The sequence below is a fragment of the Streptopelia decaocto genome, assembly GCF_964273445.1.
Source record: "Streptopelia decaocto genome assembly, chromosome: 11".
Lineage (NCBI taxonomy): Eukaryota > Metazoa > Chordata > Aves > Columbiformes > Columbidae > Streptopelia > Streptopelia decaocto.
This window is the reverse complement of record NC_138666.1, coordinates 17,260,980-17,284,818: the sequence shown is the minus strand read 5'-3', so window position 1 is coordinate 17,284,818 and position 23,839 is coordinate 17,260,980. Positions and strand designations below refer to the sequence as shown.

The 23,839-nt window shown below is 38.2% G+C and overlaps 1 long non-coding RNA gene across 1 annotated transcript; it reads right to left on the bottom strand.

Moving 5' to 3' along the window:
- Positions 1 to 6,146: 6,146 nt before the first annotated feature.
- LOC309444752 lies at positions 6,147 to 16,314 on the bottom strand. The gene is made up of 3 exons (XR_014185153.1): positions 16,085 to 16,314; positions 8,267 to 8,358; positions 6,147 to 6,339 (listed from the first exon to the last, which is right to left on the bottom strand). It is a non-coding gene; the product is annotated as an uncharacterized lncRNA (long non-coding RNA).
- Between the last annotated feature and the right edge of the window lie 7,525 nt (positions 16,315 to 23,839).

Below are 23,839 nucleotides of genomic sequence, written 5' to 3'. Positions count from 1 at the left end.
CTTAGGTGTCCATAAAGAGCAGCTGCAATGCTTGGCCCACCTGCAACATCCATGCTGTACAATAAACCAGAAACTCTTTGTTAAAAGTAATATTTACAGAGATGCCTCAGTGGTGTTTCCTTGCTGTGTGTATGCAGCATATTATTCTTCCAGATTCCCTTTTTTTTTCCCCTCAGGATAGACACATTCGTGTTTACATTTAAAATCACATAATCCATGGCCAGTCAATGTAGAACCATCAGGAAAATAATATCATTGATCCAAATACACAGCCCTGATAAAGTTAGTGCTCTGAGTGACTGCAAAGATTAAGCAAGCAACTCAAGTGGTTTCCCTATTAATTGCATTGTGCCTTCTCTGTCCTCCTTAGGAACCAAAAAATACTGCATTGTCAGTCTCTATGCCCTTTCCCTTTACGGATTAAAAAGCTCTAATGTAGTATATTTACACTTCTTAAACAAGCACGCTGAATTAAGAGTATTTATTCAAAACCTTTTTTTCTGTAATACTGATTAACTGTACTTTCATCTAGAAAATTTTAAACACATGTTTTACTTTTCATCATATTAATGTTGACAGACCTCCTTTATCAGTACCTTAATTAACAGCAGGTAAGGGAGGCAAAATGAGTATGACATGCTATTACTGCTGCTTGATTTAAAGTCTGCTTGTGAGACTTTCTCTTAACTCGTAGTTGAAATTGTCTTATCTCATACATTGCCAGGATTACTGTTTCATGTAAATGTCATTTTTGCTGTCCAAAACATTAAAAAACCCCACACCAGTGCTATATAACTACTGTCTCTTTCTGAGAGACATGAGGGAAGCTGTATGCTTTTGATCAATGACAAGATCCCAACTTCAAAGTAACACCTCATCTGTAAATATATTACACAGTACTCTTAGTAAAGAAAGGGGGACTCCTTGATTTCAAATAACCTAAGGCTAATACCGTGGGATTTGCCTGCATTTGCAGAGTTTAATCTTTCTCCTCTGAATACTTACGGAAAATTAGACAAAAAGATTTTACAGGCCCTGGGTTCTAGTCTCCTCTTATTTATATGAGTCTGATATATCACAGTCAGACACTTCATTGCAAGAACATCTGGCTTATTGTGGACTGAGAAGAGAATGTGAACACATTACAAATCTCAGAAGCATCAGAGATTTTTTTAAAACCGAAGTCTTCCTTCCAATGATGGAAAGCAGTGGCTATATGCCCCCTGACGCTCTACCACTAATTTGATTGGGATCCTCTAGTATCTTCCTGCATCACCATTGGATATGTTTTATCATTATTTCTTTCATTGCTGCAGTCTAGAAAAGCAAAACTAAATTCCAGATTATCTTCAATGGCTTCATCATTTGAAAAGGTTGGGAAAGGACATGAAGTTATTTCATAATGTCCCTATCAGCATGGACCACGGTGGTATCAAATCACACAAATAATATTAACTCTTAAGGAGCCAGCAACAGAGGTGGTATTTGCACATGCAAAGAAACAGTTTTGAGTGGGCACAGGGAGGTCAGTTTTCTCATCAACTGACAGTATAATCAGCAGTGTGACTGTGCAAATATCACTCTCACCTGTATGTAGTCCACAGGAAGCAGCCTGTTATTTCTAATTAAGGTTTAAAACCTCTTGAACTTTCAAGACTGTTAACAAACTGAAACAAGTCTTTGTTTCCCCCATATTTACTGTCAAGGTGTGCATCTTCTCATTTTCACTAAATGTATTTGCTGCAGTAAACACATAGCAAAAAGAGCTCACAGTTCTTTCACTGGATTTGAAAGGATCAGTTCCTCCTAGGTTTCTAAATGAACATTTTCACTACCGAGCAAAGTATATTCCTCAGTCAGAAATTCAGCATTACTGCTCATCCTCTGCTTCCTTCCCGTACCCTTACAAAAGGTTATCATCATGATGGGCAAGGGCAACGCTGCCTCTGAGCTCCAAGGTGCGCCACGCTGCAATGCACCCACGCCGCAGTGCACCCACGCTGCGGTGCTCGCGGTCCCCACCTGCCACCAGCCGCTGCAGCACCTCACAACCTGCTCTTCGGCAGAGACAGGAACTTCAGCAACTTGCTCTCACTGTGTCAGCAGTGATATAATTGCGTTATGGATGTTTGGACCATATAGTAGAAGATGTAGACAGGAATGTACAGGCCCAGCATCACCTGGCCTCTTCACCTCACCAGTGCTTGTTTGTGTTTCTGCTACACATGTGTTTAAGCATGGACTTGTGTCCAAACAACAGAGCTGTCCAAGGCAAGAGACCTAAGGCAAATTTGACGCAAATAAGATGGTCCCCTTCCTTTCTGTATCAGCACTGCTCATTTAAAGTAAAACTTTCCTCAATACGAAAATGCAGATCTTGTGGCAGCTTTCTTGTTAAAGGTCTGCTGGAGAGGAACAGCCAACACAAGACAACACAAGCCAGTAAGTCCTAGAACATTTATACAAAATGTGAACCCAGAAAGATGTTCTCAAATTACATGAAACCAAGACTCGTGCTGTGAAGACCTGACAGTCACTGTTTGTCCCATTAGCACAGGATATGTATCCTTTAGTATGCTTGGTTGCATCTTGCCATCTCTATACTACTGCCTTGCAGTGAAACTCCCACATATTCTTGACGGGTGAAAAATTAAACAGTATAGCAGGCACAGAGGGAATTTGCAGTTTGTACAAGCTCAGACTTAACTGAAAAGCTAAAGGCATACCTGGAAACACTTTTAAAATATATAAAATTCATGAATACTATTCAGTTTGCAGCTGAGACATAAATATGTGTAATGAGCATGTAACAGACATCTTACCTCTTCAGCATGGATATGTATCTGCTGCTTCACTCTCCCTTGGAAGCAGAGTGATTTAACGTGCTTTGCTTGGTAAGTCACCCTCCAGCAAAATAAATACGATTTCTGTTGCAATCAAAAGAATTTAAACAAAATCACCTATCGGCTCTCCCTAGGTTAATTTATCCAAATGTCCATTTTGGTCTTTATTTTCAATATATAGCAACTTAAAAAGGTTTATTTGAAGCAATACTTATTCTCTGAAGGACAGGTGTGAAGACTAATCTTAAATGGCCACATCCTTCACATGCATTATATTTCCTGAGTCTATGGTTATATGCAGCTCTCTGTGAATAAGTCACTTTCCCAGTTATGCTCATTTGCATCTCTCTGTCTTTAGAAGCAAAGGTCTGGCAAGGAAAGACGGGAGCCTCTCTGTGTTCCCCGCCACCCTCCCACCATTGCCCTGCACATGCCATCGTCAGAAATTTCCAAGTGTATCCATTTCCAAGTAAACAAGAAAAAGTGGGAATGTGCTATGAAGCAAGTCAGCTCTTAAAATACGTATTTTAACTCTAAGACTGTAGCTGAAGTTTTAAATAATTGCTTCAACAAATTTGTAGGCCCAGCCTTGGTGATGGTCCAGCAGCAGAGTTCAATTGCAGAGGTGCTAAACATTTCCCTTTCCTTGTACTATGGCTCGCTGCTTCATGCATCACATATAATGCATGAAAGTCATTGCGAAACACGCCTTTTTGCTCAACAAAAGGTGTTTTTAACCATCCTGCTCTTCACAAAATATTCAAACCATCAAAAGTAACCTCTTCCTACTTAGTTTTGTCATATGATCCATTAAGCAATGGAATGTGAATATTTTCCGTGAAAGAGAAATTTCATTTGTCATTAGAGAAGGACATTTTCTAGCAACCACTGGATGCTCACACACCTTTTCCATTAATAGGCTACTGTCATAATGTTAAAATCAAGGATATCTCACAGGATATTTAAAAAGAACAAGCTTAATTTTTAATCTATATTCCTAACCAAATTATTTATTCCACTGTATTCACACAGATAATTTTAAACAGTATTTCTAATATCTTTTAGACAAATATGTTGAAAATTTTGTCTCCCATTTGAAACTGTACAACTTTCAAAACTGTCTAAATTAGCAGCAATCTTTGTACTTGTCCACATATTTAATAACAAACAAACAACAAAACAACAAAAAAACTCACAATGAGGTGCTCAGAAAATACTGATTCAGTAAAGGTTTCACAGCACTACTTCAATTTCAGCCAATCTACAACTTCAGGATCTACCACCACATATTTTCCTGCAGAACGAGGGACGTCACCAGAGAGGTGACGCTGTGGAGGGACGCTGGAGGAGCTCAGAGCCAAGCTCTATAGCGAGGAACCAAGGAAACGGGAGCTAAGGCTCTCTGACTTGTAGGATCTGCTATCTACACAAAAAATACCCTCTGAAATCCAAGGAGCTGAGTAGGATCTGCAGAAACTAGAGGCTGAGAATAAGCCTGTGAATACTGAAGTCAGTGAACTCTGTTTCAGTGCAGAAAACTAAAGCTGAGGTAGCTAGGCTTCATGTTTGTATGACTGGTTGGCTGGTTGTTTTGGTTTAAAACCTATTATTCTAAATGTTCCTCCCACGAAATTCTTAACAATTCCAGGTCGTGTTGTGAATCATAATGAAAACCTTTCCTAAATTAATTTTTCCCAGAATATATCTACCAAAGGTTGGGATCTCTCCTTCAAAGAGAGACACTGTATCGGAAAATAAAGTCACTGACTTGTTTCCCAATTGAACATTGGAGAATCAAGCTTCCATTGCCTAGGAATTCAATACTACTCAAGTATTTTTCCCCATGTCTCAAACATCTCATATTCCATCTCACTGTAACAATGAAATAAGAATGTACCTGACGTTTTCCACAAGTATTCTGCATCTGTTTTCATATAATATTTTACCCTCAATTTGGGTTACAATTTAGCTTAATTGTGCCAAATTATCAGCAGGCCATCTTTTGCTTGAAATCTTTTTCTTCTCTCTACTGTCATTTTTACAGGCAGCTCAGCAGATAATTTTATGCTACTGCAGTCACACAAGGCAGATTCTAATATTGATCTGAATTTTCCCCTTGAATATGATTTGCATTCTTAGCCTGATCTATTTTTTTTCCCATAGAACATGATTTACATTCTTATGTCTGGCTGCTTCATTTTAAAGCCATCTTGAAAAAGTCTCTTTCTAATCATCCTTCTAAATTCATATGGGAATAACTCTTCCTACCAATTCTTAGGAGAGGAAAATCTCAAATAAATTGACACTATTCTTGCAGACTGTAATGACTGGAAACTGTATTTGTTGATGGAAATTAGAGACTTTTTTATAGCTTACTAATAACCTAGTTCAGAGACAGATAATTACTAGGGATTGTCATGTCTGAATACTGAGGAAGTGCATTCAATCTTCCGGCTGGTCTAAATAGAGAAAAAACAGCAAGATCAGCTCAAGATCATCCTTGTGGCATAGTAGTCTCTAGTACAAAAATTTGTTGTAAAGCAAAAGAGATACATTATCCTCGGATTAAACATAAGTAGGTTGGGGGAAAAATATTTCCCTGTAACCACGGCCTGTTTCTACTTGCTCTACCCACTGCGCATGTATCAGAGGAGGCGTCTTCATTCAAGCGTGTGGCCATGGCCTTGCTCCCTTTGGACACCTTCTGGACTTGCATCAAGACTAGTTCCTCTTCCACGAGACACAGAATTGCACCACTCGGATGGCACAATCCATTCTATCCTACTAGCAAAACAAAGGGGAACTAATAAAATTGCGGTGTTTAAGTCTCATGAACATTGCCCAAATTTTAAAGTATATCTGCGACAAGAATCACTGACACTTACATTCTCATTTGTTCTTCTTGAGTTCGTTTACTTTGCTTCCTCAGTTTCTAAAAGCACCTGAATAACCCACTTTCACTGCAGAACGTGCCCTTAACCAGATCATAAAATTGCCATACATGCATTTAGGTAGGATTTCTTTATAAGAAGAGAACAAATCTGGCCATTTACAGGACAATTACTTTTGCCATGAAACAAATTATTATACAAGGCAAGGTATTCAGAATTTAGTCTGTCTCTAGAATGTTACACAGCATTGCAATCTACAGATTACACATTAGAACTACATGACATTTGCATGTGCTATATAATTTATCAAACTTTGTAACTCCCTAGACCTCATATTGGACCAAACAGAGCTGAAGCCCAAAGAAGCTTAGTGACTTACACTCCAGGTACAGTAGCTAAGAGATGTAGAAAACCTTAGAGGTTGATTCAGATGCACAATGAGATAAGTCACTCTCTAGAGAAGCCTGAATTGCCTTCTGGAGATGTCTGTCTCTTCACTGATTACACAGTGACTGGAGGATGGTCAGGCTCCTAACCTGGGCAGGTAGAAGGGCTGAATCTGCACCTGAGCCTTCTTGGTCCTTTGCCAAACGGAGCCTTTTAATCTGTAACACATTTTACATCACCACTTTATTAATGATCATGTCAATATGCTCAGAGGTTGAGGCAAAGTCTTTACTGAGAGAGAAACCAATGCACAGTATCAGTATGTTCAGCAGAGTTTAACTTTTTCTTTCTAAAAGCATAAAAAGAAACACGCAAGCATTTGGCTACAACTGCACTACGTAACACTTCTGATTGTTTCATAGGTGTAACTTCTTATTACTGTTGTTCTGATGATTAATCTATTTCTTTATTGCTGTTATGCTTTTCAACCTGTATTCAAACTTAGGGAAGTTTTTCTGTTCCTGTCTGCTCTTGTAGAGCAGTTTCTTGGCATTCTTTAGGCTGTGGTAGCCCATTAGTCTGTGCTTTTGTTTCCTGGTTCTGTGCTACCTCTTGGTAGATGGAGGTCATATAATCTTTTAAATTTTGTTTTATATTTTGAGATGCTTGCTTTCCTCATTGTTTTAAGGTGTAAAGTAATTACTCTCCTCTTCTAGCTATCATAAGACAATTAATGGGCTGATTTTCTACAAAGGTCAGTCCTTTGAACAGGATAGTACAATCATGGGAACAGAAATGAGGGAAGTTCGTTAAGAAACTGCATATTTCTGAAAAGCCTTTCAACCTGTTAATCAGATTTGCAGAGGGACCTAATCCTCTGAAATACTGATGGCTTCTCAAGACACTTTTACACTCCATACTGCCCCATTAGTGCCTTTCACATTCAGCATCCTCCTTTGTTCAGTAACATCCTCAAGGAATTCATTTTTTTCCTGTGTCCTATATTCTATCAATGAAAATATTACAGAACAGTGCAGATTTTATCCTCTCTTTCAGTTCCTTTAAGCATCTTTAGAAGATGCATGTACTTTATACGGCTAAGCTCTTTTGTTCATGAGGTAATTCATAGGTCATTTCATACATTATTTTTATGTATTTTATGTATCTGTATATAAAGACTGACATAAAAAACTGAAAGTCCAGCAGCTACTTACTTAAACTTGGCAACGTAAAGTTGCCATTTGTATTGTGTGCATCGGTTTGTTAGGAAATCCAGGGACTCTGGAACAGTTTTAATCCATGCAGTTGGTAGTCTCAAGTGTCAATATGCTCTGCCAAGAATTAAAATGTCAGAAGTCTTATGGCACTTCTGAAATCAACACTGAAGCAACAGATTTGACACTTGAGATTATAATTGCATGAGGGAAAAAAACATAACCCTTTTCAAGACCAGTGGAACTTACAAATAATTTCAGAAACAGCTTTTAATTTTACATGATGCATACATGATATGCTTATGGATGGAAGATAGGGTCTAAGGTCCCAATAACTAAATATTCATTTTCAAGATTTTGAAAAGGCTTTCAAGTGCTCAAAAGCCTGCTGCCGTTTACCTTGTGGGCTGTCTGTAAGCGCCTATGTATTATACAACATGACTATATTAGCAGCCCAAGGGCAGACTAGGAAGTGTCAGTTGAAGGAGAGGAGGAATTCTCTTCTTAAGGCAAAATCAGGATTCTCACAAATATGCCACAAAAAAGCAGGGTTGGCTGGAGAAGGGAGGTGTGAGAGACAAGGCACAGGGTTATCTGTAAGATATGCAGTGATAATTTTCTTCTTGCAAAAAGAGAGAAGAGCTAGGAATTACTAGATTAGAAGACATTTAACAACTTTCAAAGTGGGAAAGAAAAGAGTATATAAAGGATTCCTTCAGCATGAAAAATAAATTAGGTTTGACATGTGAAGTGGTTAAGACACTGAAAGATCAGCTATCTTAATCTGGAAAAAGCTACGAACACAGGATATACTCCCTAAAAATCATTTCGCTCAGCTCCAGTGGTAGCAGACATTCTGCTGGTAGGTACAGTTAGAGCTGTCACAGCGTCGAACCGTTATGTGTCAGTGCTTGGCTCGCTCCTTTCTTACCTTCTCAACACAGCGCTTGCTTGTTTGCACATGTCCATCACGGTGCAATTTGTTCTGGTTCTGTTCCTAAATTTCATCCATACGACCACAGCCTAAGTATGAGAAGATATTAATTAAAGAAGAATATCCATTCGACTGTTAGTCCAGTACACGAGGTCAAGCAAGGACTCCATATGGGCTCGTATGACCAGAGAAAGACAAAGGAAAAGAAACACCTGCCTTCTGATCTGAAGGAGACTTTAGAAAACCTTAAGAGACTGAAAGGAGTTGAGGGAGCTTATAGCTGAGCTGCAACACTGCACTCATGAATGCCTTCAAAACACACAGCACAAAGCGGAGGTAGGCACAGAGTGTGCACAGAAATGTTAAAATGCTCTCAAAACAAGCCCCATAATCATGAATACAGAGCAACAGAGAATTTCATATTTAGACTTATTCAGGTTTTCTGAGTCACAAATTAGCACTTTTAAGAGCTTATCTTTTTCCCAATTGACTTTAATCAAGTGTTTCAGAAGCTGGAAAATGTTTTAAGTGAATAGAGCTCTTAAGCAGAGAGCCCAGGGAACAGAACAGCAACTATTTCGTACTCTCTTTCAATGTTTCTGATTTGCTTTTTTTCTTTGTTGTTGCATTTTTATGCCTTTCAACACAAGTAAAGCACCACAGCTGTAGGTTTCACAAACAAAAAGGGAGGCACAGGCAGAAAGGGACCCTTGCAGGGACAAGTTCAAGCGAAAATTCAAAATCATTTTCTTGACAGTGTCAAGCTGATGACCTTTTAAGTGTTCACTTTGCTATGATATTTAATGCACTTCACGTAGACAAGAGACTGCTATTCTCCAAATGACAGAATCCCCCTCTTTTCCGACAAAGTCACTTTTACTTTTTAAATAATATCCCAGGGAAAGAAAAAAATCAACAAACTTTATAATACATGTCTTAAAAGGGCTTGAGCCAAATGAACTGAGGCAACCCTAGCTAAATTTTAAGGCAAGCCATCTCAGAAAATGTGGTGGAAAATGAAGCATGCATACCATGCCTATATCTGTATGGCAATATAGGAGGCAAATCTCAAAGAATATTGCATCACAGCAGCATCAGGAAGAGTTCGTTCTTGTTATCAAGTATATAGAACTGTATCTAAATATGATCTCATTAACATACCATCATTAGATCTTTCACACAGTGTCTTACAGTGCCTATTCAATTATCATCTCGCACATCTGTCTACTCGCCCTGCGTCCCCCACTGTAAAACCCCACTGCCATCCCCCTTTGTTGTGCAGCTCTGAGCCACGGGAAGCTGAACCCATAGGAACTGTCCTTCTTACTTTTGCCTCTGTCTGTACTTCTACCATAAAGTCTTCATCACTTCATTCATACCAGCAAATAAAGGAAAAACAATGTTTGGTACTGATAGATAATGTGAGAGCTATTAGCCAGTGTTTGCTCAGTAGGATCCTGACCTTGTTATTGAGGATTCTGCCTCAGTCTGTCTCCCACAAAAGCAAGAAAATACAGAAATTAGGTGACATCGTGTTTCCACTCACTTTTAAGTTACTTGTGCATTACTAGGAAACAACTCCTAAAACTAAGGAACTAGTAGTGAAAAGCCATTATTACAATTGTGTCTTCTAAAACCTCACCTGTAAAACCACTTTTGAAAACGTTACTTTCTCAAAAATATATCAGGTCTTTCATTACCTTATGGAAATAGAAGCAGGTCCAGAGCTGACAAGACTAATGACAAGGCAGTCCCAGGCCATCACAGATTAGGTTATCCAAGTTTCAGTGGTGACTTGAGATAAGTCTTTTGAAGTCATTATGATTTAACAATTAATAGATTTGTTTGATAGCTAGATGCACCCAGATTAAAAAAAGACATTCAGTTCCAGCTACCCACTATTTTGACTGCAACAGATTCACTGCACACTTTGAAGCATTTTTATATCCATTTCTGTATAATTGAAAGTGAAAAAATTCAATTCACCAACTTCAGTACATTGAAAAAAGAATACCAGCTTCTCTTTTAATAACAAATGTGCAAATAATCATGGCTTCAAAATGAAAGGATGAAAGATACAAGTCAAAACCTGGGAATCAGTGATGTTCCCTTACTTTCTATTTTATCTATTTTAATACTTACACAATATTTCTATGATGGTTTTCATATATTTTATATTGCCTGCATTAGAATATATTGAACTAGACAGTAAATGTTCATCCCACTGTAGTCAATGGCTTTTTTTTTTTCTTTTTGAGAGATATTCTTTATTAATTGGTTCTCTTGATCCTGACCCTGTTAATTGTTAACAGTAAAGGGATCGAGAGACCTGGGACTCTGTCTGATCTCAGTTGCAGCTATTGAATGTGCTCTGAATATTTCATTATAAGACTTAATTTTGCACCAAGAGACAACTTGAAATAGCTATTATTTTTTTCTTACTTGTACTTCCCATTGACTCTTTAAAGCCTTCCTCACTTCTTTCTCCAAAAATGCCTCAAATTCACCCAAACTTGGTTCTGAAGCTTTTGCTATTTCAGAAAATTTAGAATGGATATTTCTATTGAACATTTCTCCTGAAGTGCCATTATTAGATGAGTATTAAAGTTTATAAAACTATGGAGGTTTTAATAGTACAATAATGAATGTATTTGATTTTTCTGCTAAGTACTATGTATATTTCAGTATATATTTTTCTGGTTTACTGCTTGTATTTCACAGGTGCTTCCATAGTAATTACAAAAAGTAGTTTTGTTGATCTGTAATTTAAGTGGCGGATTACAGAGCCAGCCTTAATGAACTTGTATCCAAGTTCGGCGAGTGAAAGCTGACTTTCCATTCCCCTCAAAAGAAGCCGCATTTCTTTTCCCCATACAGATCTTGAGAATGACTTTTTGGTGCATAAGTGTCTGCTTTTAAGAAGAAATAACATGATCTGTCTGTAGGCAAAACTTTTTCTCAAACATCCTAAATATCTGGTAACACAACGCTGTATATAAATCAGTGTAGGCCGAAAATAATGTGGTATCTGGGAAGTAATAGAGGATGTGGAGTAACAAACACAAACATTTCAAATGTTGGAATTGGTTCCCATTAATTGAAATACATTTTTTTCATTATTTGTCAACCTGTTAATTACGGTTCTGTTTTTCTGACTCAGTCACAACAGCTATCCACTTCCTTTGAAAGATAAAAGTTGGTCTTTTTTATAAATTTGTTTGCCTCGGGTTTGAAACGGTATAGAAAACATCAAATATTCCAACACTTGACAATAAAATCAGAAGTGGCAGTTTGGAACATTTATTCTAAAATAATCAAAGGAATTCTTTGATGCATACTTCAATAATTATTTAGTACATTTTACTCCTATAAATATGTTTCTTTGCCTTACAGATGCAATGAAGAATTCTTAAAAGATATTTCAAATGAATAATTCAAACATTGACTGACAATATAATTGTTTATATTTTTTCATGCTGGCACATTCACTTTATTCCTTCAATTTATAAACCAAGTTATCACTCTCTGTGATATTTATAAAAGTTGAATAAATAAGAGAAACTTTGTAAAGGTGTCTTGTCAGGGGTTTTTGTGTGTTTGCTTTTTTCACTGTATTTGCTAATCTGTTCCCATTATTTTAGTTCTTTAGTTGAGAGCTTCTGGTACCACTTGTATACAACCTTTGGTGGGATTTTAGCTATACTAAGAAAATACATAAGCACTGGCAATTAAATTGCCTTATCAATTTTCTGCAGCTTATTAAGTTGTTTTGTTGTAAAGGAAGATTAGTGTCTTCAGAAGAAATAGAAAAATACCTAAGCAGGAGTCCCTGGATTGAAGCTGTGATATCTTGTACAAACCCACCTTCTGAATGAATTCTTAAAGAGCTAGAAGTAAATGGCAATGTAAGGAAATAAAGGAAAATCACAAGCTGAACAAACAAGAACTAAAATACTAACATGGAATTGGAAAATCTTCCATATGCGTGGAAGAATCTCTTAAGGAATGACCTGGGTATCTTGTGAAGCAAATAAAAGTCTTATAAAAAAAAGTTAATAAATCCATAAAAAGCAGGACAGCAATAAAGATACAAAGAGAGATTACAAACTCACTAAGAATACAAATCTGCTTGGGGCAAAACAAAAAGATATAGGCAGATAGAAGAACAAAGCAATAGTAGCAAAGGAGCAGCTCGCGAGATAGGAAATGGAGATCCAGACACTGAGTTATGGGCTACAAGGACAGAAAGGACGTTGAAGTTATGAGCTTGGCTGCAGCAGCAGCAGAAGCAGCTCATATAAAAAAGGAAATATGGACAGAGGTGCTTTCATGTCAGCAAAAGCAGCATCTCCTTTTATCCTTATTTCCCTGTATTGTATTAATGGCTACGGACCAAATTCCATTCAGGCTCGAGGGTAGTTTTCAAGCACGCAGCTCTCATTATGTGCTTGTCACAAAGCCCATATGACCAGGGCCATTCCTGATGCTGTATCTTAAAATACATTTTCATTCTGTAACTACTCAAGCTTCCCACAGCTTTCCCACAGTAAGAGAGTGGCCAGGCATTGGAATGGCTGCCCAGGGAGGTGCTGGACTCACCATCCCTGGAGGTTTTTAAACTGAGATTGGACATGGCACTTAGTGCCATGATCTAGTCAATGGACTGGAGTTGGACCAAGGGTTGGACTTGATGATCTGTCGATTCTGTGATTCTGTGATCGATTGTCGCAATATTGTCACTTGCCTAAACAAATTTAACAGGTATTTCTGAAGGTACTTTTTCTAAACAGAAGTCTTAGCTTGGAAAAACAGAGCGTAAGAAATGCTTAACTCATTGACTATTGGGAGACAAAGCCATACATGGCTGGGAGGCAGCTGAATGAATAGCTGAGTTTCAGCAAATCAATTACGATTAAATCATGATTAAATTTTAAAGCAATAGAAACACTACCAAACAAATTCTCCTGGGATCAATGCCACCTTCCTAGTTTTCAGCCACACAGTAATGTTTAAAAATATTTTGTTCAGAATTCAGGCATCTGCTTTCCTAAGTGTTTGTTTTGCAGGTTTTGTGGTAGAGGGTCTGGCAAGGCATGAGGTCTGCTGTTTAAAATTCTGGCTGCGCCTGCCTTCTTTGTTTTCAATTTATTAACTTATTTAACTGATTGAGAAAGATATTTTGAAATTTGTGAAGCTCTCACCGTAATTCCAAATAAAATTAAGTATGTGCCTAAGTACTTAATGGAACGGAAGAAATGGTCACTCTACTATTTGCTTTTTTTGTTTACTGTAGACTTGTACAGGACTCAGTTAATCGCTTTTCAAAAAAAATAAATAGAAAACTTTGTTAATTCAATTACTGAGCTGAAAGCACAGGATCAGGCAAGGCAAAACATCACCCACCAAATAGGTAACTTTTTTCTTTTCATTGCAGCAGCACTCCAAGGCAAAAGGACACATGGGCAAAGGGTGGTTATCATTTATAGTACCACTGCATTCTGGGGAAAAGCCTTTTAGACTGTCTTGAGTTCTCAGAGTAAGTAAGTTCAAAGGGCAGCAGGTTGCTTAAGCTGATCTCGGACTACTAACACAGGGAAGGAGGAATGTACTGGAGAAAGGAGCAAGTCAAAACAAACCTAAATCAGAGGGGTTTATATGTTGGTAGTAAACTAAGCTGCCATCAAACTTTGCCTTTTAAGGGTATTAATATAAGTGTGTATGGCTGTGTTGGGGAGGAACGTGTTCCGCTCTTAAAAGCTATGAACTTCACAGCATTTATATGTCCTGCTGCTCTCATAAATGATGCTTCGTAGCATTGATTCTGTCAACACTGTTCCTAATCCTGACATTTTCTGACATTTTCCATTTTGTAAAATAAAAAGAGTTTAAAATTTTTAGCTTTGACCTTGACATAATGAACTGATGGATCGCAGCAAGGAAATGGACATAGGATGATCGTATTTGTTCATATATATTCTTCTGGTGTTATTGAAACTACAGATTAAATTATAGTGCCTGGAAAATGCATATTCTTTTCTATCATGGTGGGAAAAATCCCACATTCAAATGGATTTGGACAGAAATCCAAATGTAAAAAGTTCAGGAACAGTTTCCAGAATAAAATGCATTTAGGGACAAACTGGGTGCATTTTTTTTCAGCTTGCCCAATTTAACTACTTCACTACGATCTAAATGATTACCCAATTTAAGATCCAGAGAGTTTCCTTTGGTGTTATGAATCAAGCAAGCTGTTATGCCGTCTCCTGGATAGGCAAGAGCTTCGTATATTTAACACTTAGAACTTGCTTCCTACTATTGCTAAGCCAAGTCTCACATTAGCTTTGATGTGTTAGAACAAGTCCTGCGTTGCCAGCAGTCGCTGTGATCCAAGCCGCTAGAGTACTTGTGCAGGTAACACTTCTCACCAAAAAACAATAATCCAGTTCGGAAGAATTTGGAATAAAATGTTGAGACATTAAAATGGTTACAGTACTAAGTCTTGTCTACTCCGTCTGATTCAGGGGCCAGTCAAGCCTGATGAGGGTCAAAAGGCAGAGGCAAAACAGTTTCTCTTCTCTCCTTTAATCCCTCTCTTACTAGTAAAAGCACATCATAAAAAGAGAAGTGACATATAAAAACTTTAAATCACAAAATTCACACATGAGATACAGATACTCTTGTTTCTGCCCTCAATTAGGTAAAACAAATGCCATTGTATTGTAAGACCTGCAATCAATCAGATCAACTTGGCTGACAGCATCATGTCATACAATAGAATCAATCAGCAATGTTGCATATGTCTGTTCTTTGGACAATCTCAATAGTAAGAATTTAGAATGGATAACAAGTTTCATAATTTGTTTATAATACTGTTTCGTCATCATATTGCTAAGCATTCTCCGTTTGTTCTGTCTTTACTCCCTCCTTAAAAGGTCATCTCAGAAGGGCTTTTATGTAATGAAATTCAAGCTCCTATTATTTTTAACATATATCATACTGCCTTCACACATTATACAGATTGAGAATAGCTGCAGCCAACACCTAGACAGAGCAAACAGGCAGCCATCCTGTCCCAGTCATGCAGGTTTAAAGGAAGGTAAGGAACCTACGCCGTGTCTGGCGCAGCATCCTTTCCAGCAGGATGACAAGCAGCTAGTAACTGACAGCATCATTCTTTCAAGGCAGCATCAGGAACCATAGCAAAGGCCCATGATAAACCATCATCCTGTGAGCTCTGTGCTGCATCTGGCAGCATCACTTACATATAAATTGGTCATGAGCCACACTTCATCAGAATAACTTGAAAAAGGTTTTGCAGGGATGTTTACGGACTCATATTGCATCTGTTAAAGCCCTTCCTAAATCACCGCGGCCATGAATATCTATTCCCAGTGGGTTTCTGCAGGAAAGAAACAGGGACTGCTGAAGGCAAAATGAATTGAATGACAGGGGACAGAGTGGGGAAGGGCAAGAGCTCAGCAACTGGCAAATGGAAAAAATGAGGAGGTACTGCAGGCTGAAAGGTGGGACGGGGCTGGGAAAAAGGGAGGCTGGCAAAGGCAGGTGGCTGGTGAGGGTGCAACTGGAAATTAGATGGTTGAAAAGGTTTTAAAGATTCCTACTGACATTTTAGCCATTTTGAGTTCTTCCGTGGGTTTCTCCCATATCAAAATCTAACTAGAAGGATTAAATTTTAGCTTGATAACATAGACATTTCTTTGCTTCTGTGTAAGCCTACTTGACTGCTTCAAACCATTTTAGATAGGTAGATGTTTACAGATCCCATATACGCAAACAGAAATCCTCGTGACTTACCCAGCTTGGGCCAGGCATCCTCTCTCAGTCCTGTCACCTGCTCCGTCCAGCCATGCGAAACGAAAGCCCTTCCATGCAGCAGGAACCTCGGCACACGGAGCTGAAGGCTGACAAAGGGTCTGGGCAGAGGACAGGGGCACCGGCATTGGAAGTAACTCTCTCCAGATATGCATTCAACAAAAATGATCATAACTTTCTGACACACAATCAAGGTTGAGCTTATCTGTAAGTTCCTTCCTATAGAATTTGAAAACAGAAACAAGACAAGGATGTTAGAGCCATCTGTCCAATCTCTCACCTCTTCCGACAAGCTCAAGGACAAGTCTGCAAAAGGCTGACAGTGCTGGTTTCAATGTTGTTTATCTTCAGCATGATCCATATCGCCAGTTTTAACTTAAATCTACTGCTTTGTATTCCAAAGAGGGACAAACGCTTTAAATAAATCTGCCTCTCCTGCGCTCTGTGTTAGCACTTCATTTTCTCTAAGCCCAGTAAGGAATCTATCCTGATTTAGCAGACATCTGAGAGAGTCAAGAGTAACAACATCGGTCACAAAATCTTCAGGACTGCTCCAGAGTACCTTGTAGCAAATGTCTTGGGTCAGTAGATTGAACTACATTCAGAACAGAGGCAGATTTTTCCATGTCATGTACTAACGTCTTAGGCAAATCTTATTGGAGTCAAAGAAAATTTACACTGCCATGTAAACTCTTTAGTAAAAAGATCAGAGATAGTCACTACAGTGCTAGTCAGAAATGCCAGGCACTGGAGAAATCAGAACTTTAATTTCAATTCTGAGCAGAACGAAGCCTTAACATAGCTAAAGCTATTTAAATATGGAAAAAAAATAGCTGAATGAATGAAAGAAAATAACACAGCTGGTGACTATTTAAAAAGGAAGAGCAAGACTGAGGTTTTGTAAGTTCAAACAAGGATGTCAGAAATAAATTCTTATAAACTATGCAAAATCAGATGTTGTACAAATACACAACTCTATATCTATTTATCTCTCCAGATCAAGGCTTTGACAATAATTAATCATAATGAAGGTTTCTCCAAGAAAATTCAAATATACTTAACTCTGAAAGAGCCTGTAAATGTTTGGTTAAGTTCATATATATATATATATATACACACACACACACACACACATTTGAAAGTAATGTACTGCAAAGTCCTTCTAGAAGCAGCTCTTCTTTTTTGTACATTATTTATCTTCACCAAATTATTCTGCAGCATCTGGGAAGACTAATTTAGGCAAAGAAAATTTCCAGCTAAAACCAACATCCAACTTTTTAATAGTTTTTGGACCCCATCAACATAATAGCTACTCAGAGAGTATAGGGAGACTGCTCCACCCTGGCGCTGGGCTGACTCCAGCAGCTGTCTGACACGTCTCTAAGCTCTTGAGTAGTTTATTTTGCCATCAGAACAATACAAAATATAAAGTTTTTCCTCTGCAGGCAGAAGACTTAAGTGGGTCAGGATCAGCATATTAACCTGAGCATCCTGCACACTTACAGTTCGACCTCCCTAAAGAAATGTTGGGTTTTTTGCATGGAATCCCAGCATTGTCCAGCAGAATTAATCTCGCACAAACGATGCGTCTAATTTTTAAAAAGAGAGAGAAAATTGAAAGGAGGTATAATAAACTCAGGAGCTGTGCAGATGAAAAGCTCCGAGCCGTTGAGGCACTGATAAAACGGAAAGGACCAGCTGTGTATCTGTCTCTACAGCCCTACCAGCTGCCTTTGCTCCCACTATTGCCAAGGCTACTGATAATGCAGCACCTTTTGTAATAATATGCACAATAGTTCTCTTAGCTCCATATTCTCATGGCTTGTATAGGTCTGCTTATTTTGATGTCAGAGCATCTTCTGCAAGCCAAATAATTTCTTTTCATGGTAAACTCTCCAGGACTTGGCTTGGGATTTTTTGATGAAAATGACTTATTTTTAAAGTTTGATAAGTTTGTAAAAGTATTCTAATTTCTCTATTTTTCCACTTACTCCTTACAGGTTAGCATGGCCCCGCAAAATCCTTTAGTGGTAAATATTTGGACTAAATCCACTCTAGATCAGACAACAGATGAGGAATGAAGGAGAAACAAGACTGCTGAAGAATGGTTTCTGCTTCTGCTCCAACCCAGAGGGGCAGCCGTTCCCTTTCCTGGCACAGGATCTCGCTGGTCCCTGGTCCAGGCAGAGGAGCATCTTAGGAGCCTCCCAAACTAAATGGGTGGTCTACGGAGTCTTCTACTCGCCTTTTATTAAAACCTGTGCACATTTTTATGTATTTATCCTCGCCGGTGTTTTCTAAACGCATTCAACAGGTAGAACATCCCAGGATATCATGTCTTTAAAAGCCCAGCTTCCTGTTTTAGACTCTCGTCCCTTCAGTATTGAGTCCAATCACCTCCAGTACCACTGAACAACTTAATAGACTGCAAAAACTTGATAGGACAATGTAATTGCCAGCTTTTATGTGTATTCTTAAAATAGGTACATTCCTCATGGAGGTCTTACAGGATATAAGTGATAGCAGAAACAATTAAAGAACTGAAACAACAGAAGCAGATTAGAGAATTATAGCAAGCAAGAACTAGAAAAAAATCCAAAGAAAATGTCCTTATTCCTTGGCTTGAATAAACAACAATTTCAGACACTGGAATAAACTACTCGGAACCAGAAAAATTCACTCACTATGAATAACGAAGTTAACACTTACCAGTGCTACAGGAAAAAATAGGTATAAAGAATCGTCTATCAGTTCAGGTAACTGAAGCTCCTGAAATGAACTTCATCTTCAACATTTCAGGTATTGAAGCCAGTGGAAAAATACAGTAATTTACTTATTCCAAATATGGGTGTTCAACACATCACCAGTTAAAAGGCACAGTCTTTATTGTAAGCTATTTCCATTCCCACTGTTAACACTTTGCACAAGACAAGACGCCCCCTGCTTGTGTTAAAGCCCCAGCCTCCTAAATCTAGTGCCGTGATTCTGTCTGCAGCAGGTCAAACAGAAACTTGTTACTTCAAGTATATCACATATAGCCTCAGCGAAAACGCATGGTAGCACTCTCTCATCTATTTAATACTAGTAATACTATTTAGGGCTCACTTGTATACACTTTTTGGCAGATGCTCTGCTTTCCTATGCAAAGCAAAAAAAGGTCAGCTCCCTTAAACAAAAATACAACTGTTAAAAAACAAATAGAATTACAGAACAGTGGTTTTCCTCTAACCTTGACTATTATAAAGAAAACATTATATATATATATATATATATACACACTATATCATATAATATTTTCATATTGTCAGGAAGTAATACAGGTTTTATTACACATCATATTAAAAAGACAGCAAGTTTTTTTTTTTTTCAGGGTAAAAATAAGGGTAAAATAAAAGGATTTGTACCAAAGTGCTTTCGAAAACATTCATCTTACACTCCAATCAATCTGCTAGTGAAAAGATACTTGACTCAATCTGTCAGCAAAGTCAGACATGTATCTAATCAACTCAATGGAAATCCTTTTATAAACTCAAGCTATGATGAATTCTGTAACCTTACTTGAAGAATTGGCATGCCTTATGCTCGCATGCATGGTAATAGGGATGAAATTTGAAGTCTGAATACCTGATCAAGGCATTTCTTTGTTTCATGAAACAAATCACTTCATTAAGTGTTTAAGCAAACATCACCGTTCTATCAAAGGATGAAACCTCTAAATAATGACCTTGGAACTCTCGTGACGGAAAAATTCTAGATTATATGACTGACAAATTCTGAATATCTGCTCAGTGCAATATATATGAATAAGAGTAAATATGAAATATGAGATTTCCAACCAGTATTCTTGCAGATTTCCTGCAATACAAATCTATCGTGTTGGCATAATCAACATAAAATACTATGCATTTAAGTGCAGCACAGACAAGACAAATGGAACTACTTTATAGTTGTATCTTTGCTCACCTGAAAGTCCAGGTCAACTTTAAATTTCACTGGTACATTTGATAATCAGATCCTTCATTACCTTATGCTTCCAACTGCCACACTACAGAAAGCAATAGGGTAACCTGATATATGGATCTTATTTCAATCACATCCAGAGGTTACAAAACAGCTGCTTCTTAAAAATCAAACTGTAGATGGAATGACAACACAGTCAAAACTAGGGCTCAGCTCTATCCGTGTTAGTTTTTACTGTCAAGTTCAGATACTGTTGAAACCTATTAAGAAGCATCACGAAAAGCAGCAGTCTAGCTGCACATCTCATTGAAATCCCCAACGGGCTTTCCAGCCCGTGCTTTGCTCAGGGGCCCTGCAGTTACTGGGGAACGGACTCCCCAGCATTTTCACTTCAAGCTGTCTCAGGTCAGGAGCTCCTGTAGCCACGCTATAAGGTGGGGCAGTGTGACAACAGCGATCTTCGCCATTCTTCCCTTTGGATAATTGCTTTCCTCCGCTGTAGGAGGGGAAAGCTGGTCCCGAACCACCGTGGAAGGGTGTGGGGGCTCCTCTCGTGGGGTGCCAGCCAAAGATGAGCCACTGCTGAACACAAAGCCACAACAACGAGGTTGTTTCCTCCAGCCACAGCCTAAACGTACTTTGTTCTGGCAAAGCAGACCTTCGCTTCACATTTGACAGCTCTGCTTTTAGCTGGAAGCTGTGCAAGAGACTGCAGAAAATGCAGAAGGACATAAGAAAAGGTATGGAAATAGAGTTTACAATAAAGGTTGAGGACATTGTTTCCCACTAAGAATGAGGACATACTATTCTATATAAAACAGATATGCTAAGACATACAACTCATTTGGGAAAGAAACCTCGCAGAGAGGTCAGGCACTGTAGTGGAAAACGTCCACTGATTCCAGGGCAAGGTTTTACCTTAGTTATGTTGAACAATAAGGTTAAAAGCCTGACCGGAATAATGTTTTGTCAGATGATGTCAATCCCTTGGCTTAGTTTATATTGGAAACTGGGTGAAGAGGGTATCCGAGGGAAATATCACCTTCATTCAATAGCAGGAGGCCCTGGAAGCTCTCCGAGACACACAAGAGCGCAAGCACCTGCTGTGCTTTTCCTGAAACCTCGTCATTCGCCACATGGAAGAAGGAGACAGACAGAGGGAGGGGAGGTGTCGAGTCCCAGCGTGGGTAGTTGTGTTGCTGACATTTAGCAACAGTAGGCTGACTTTCACTGCTGAAAGGGAGCCAGAAAGGCTCAGAAGAAAGTTTGCAGTATCTGAGAAATACTGCAAAGACAGAACTAAAATATTAAGCAGAGCAACCCAGCAATTGCTATTTAAATGACAAGCAGAGACTGCGTTTGGAGGAGGGTAGCTATGGGAACTTCTTCCATTTCAAAGAGATGGTTGCAAATCAAGGCCATGGCCCGCTGCTCAGGGCTTTCATGAAAATTTGTAGACCAGATTCTCAGCTTGTGTGCTGACTTGGTCTTAAGTGAACCCAACTTGATTTACACCAGCCAAGAGTGCAGCCCTAGCACATTATTAGATTTACAGAGATAAAAGATATATGTCACAGTGTTAGAAATAAGTCAGTTTATAAAAGTTAAAATGAATAAATAAATCCAATTTCAGAGCAGCTCCTGATCTCTGAAGGGTATTATAACTACAGTGATTATGATGGCAAGTAATGATAAAACATGCCAGCAAATGCAACAGATATGTCTGAGACTACAAAACAAAAATTCTGTAATTTAAATTCCCTCGTTCCATTTTGATGCTGTCTATTCACATCTAAACAGGTGCTCTGGGAAACAACACCATACAAAAGGCCTCTCTGTCTATGAATATGTGACGCAAAATGACCCAATATCTTCATGAGTAATTTTTCAGTCCCAGTACCGAAATTTATACTCCCAGTGCTAGAGAGTCAAGTTTACTAAACTAACCACTCTGTTGTCCATCACTTAAAATACAGCTTTGCAGATATTTTTACATTAAAAACCCAGCACCATTGTTTAGTTTCAAAGCATAATTTACAAGGATTTGTAATTTGAGTACAAAATGAGTGGCACTTTTCTTGGTTTGATCTAGGTTGACTTACCATGATAACTTTTTGTTTGTTTGTTTCCATGATACATATGCTATTTTATTCATTGTTCATTTTGGACACTGTTCCTAATGCATGAGCAAAGGTTTCTGAAAAATATCAGTGAAGACCTGAACAGGAAAACCTGACAAAAGCTGAGATTTTATAAGTCACATCATCCTTGGCTGCAAGGATGTTACCAGATAAAAACTGGAAAGGCAGGAGCACATTTCTTTCAACTGTAGCTGGTGAAAAATCACATACACATCTGATGATTGTAGACATTATAACTGTAACGTGGGCTTCCACTGAATAAAATGAAATACAGAGGGAGAAATAAATCTTTCACTAATTTAAAGAAAGGCACACATAGACCTTAATAACATATAGCTCTACTGCCTGCAGCCTATGGCTTCCTCCTCCCACAAATAAATTTTGGGCTCTTTCTTGTTGAATAGAGGCCATTGTCACAAGAAATCTGCATTAATATTCTCACCATAAAGGCATAACTGTTCTAACAAAGAGCTTGCAGCAGAATAAGTCTTATCTGCAAAAAAGAATATCATTATGGGCTCCAATAAGAAAGAAGTAGATGGAAGGACGTTGAAGAAAGAACAGAAAACTGCTGCAAGAAGATAAATTATTTACACAGAATTCCATATTTGTTTTAAAGTCACATTCTTTCAAGCCATTGACTGTAGAAAAGAAACAAAGAGGTGCTGCAAGATAAATGATAGTCTAAAAACTACACACAGTTCACTTAGCAAAATAAGTGAAGAGTAGGAAATATAAACAGTATGGAAAAGATGCTAAAATCAACAGGCTGATCTAAGCCATATTTATTAGCATTAGTTTTTCTGTAAAAAATGTACAACTGCTCTTTTCTCATAAGTGCTTCACATTAATCCAAGCTGTATCTTGGGAGTTCGTTGTGCATGTGTCAGCTTTCGTATAAGTGAGATGTGGTTATTAGGCTTTTAAATAAAATATGCGAAATTCAGAAGATGGTCAAGATCATTTGTGCATTTTAATTGAATAACTGCTGGAAAAAAAAAAAGGTATTTTTATCACATCACATCTTAATAGAGCCTTTGGATTAAATACTAATTAATTTGCCACCAAAGTTTGCTGTTAATCAGTTGCATGTCAGCATACATTCTGAGTGACATTTAAATTATAAAGTATAGTGGGATTATCTGCAGTCTTGCAAATTACCTCTTTATAAAAGTCAAAGTAAACATTATGCACTCAATAGAGGTATCATTAGCCCCCTGTTTACTCTCTGTATGGTTCTTTGGATTACAGGTTGCTTCAGTATATAGATATAACACTTAGATCACCTTAGAAAAAAAAGAAGTTGTAAGTTTAAAGCTGACCTTCGAAGATCCAGCCTCCAATGACCAACCTTATTAACAAATGTCTCATTAGGTTTATGTGCAGCTGACGGTGCTTCTCCACAGTAGAGACTAAACCGAGTCCCCTCTGGAGAACTGAAAATGCTCATGATTCCATCATCAGTACATTGGCCTTGACTCAAGCTCTTAGAAATAGTCTAAAAACTACAGGAAATTACAATCCAGCTGGGAGACGTATGAGGAGGAGCTCAGCTTCTATCTTACCTCTGTATGAAAAATTGCCATCAACTAAATTGAACAACTGAAAAAACATATACGAAAACAGAGGGAAAAAC